The sequence below is a fragment of the Corella eumyota genome, chromosome 1 (assembly GCF_963082875.1).
Source record: "Corella eumyota chromosome 1, kaCorEumy4.1, whole genome shotgun sequence".
Taxonomy (NCBI): Eukaryota; Metazoa; Chordata; class Ascidiacea; order Phlebobranchia; family Corellidae; genus Corella; species Corella eumyota.
The window spans coordinates 21,897,068-21,897,645 of NC_137490.1; positions in this window are offsets into that span (position 1 = coordinate 21,897,068).

A 578-nucleotide genomic window follows, 5' to 3' on the forward strand; every position below is an offset into this window, starting at 1 on the left:
AAAAACTCATCGTGTGGTTATGGTGGAGTTTAAAATTATTTTTAAAAAAATTGCCGTAGTTTCTTTAATTTTAACATCAAAAATTGTTTTAAAATTTTGGCCGAATAGTAGAAATGGTCAAATGAAGTCATAGCCTTAAATCTACATTTAAAAAAACTTGCATTTAACACAACTTAATATTAAATTTATGAGGTTTTTGTTAATAAACAATTTATTGTGTTTTAAAAACACATTTATACATTACAACGAAAAAAAATCTATATTTAATTCGAGGACAAACTTTTAGAGTTTCCAAATATTTTTCTTAAATTTTTTATTTTTTGTTTACGTTTTGTTTTAAGTCACGAGTTAGTTGAAAAGATAATTGTTTTACATTTTAACAGTAACTAAATTAAACCGTTTAAAAAATTTCGTTTGATACATTACATAAAGCTAAATTTTCGGGTAAGTTCTGGGTTATTTTACTGTCAAAACGAGTTATGAAAGCAGCGTACGTACAATTTGGCAAATTTTATTGTCAGAATATTTTTTGAGGAACTTATGTAAATACAGCAATAAAAACTGCGGTTATAGCTAGA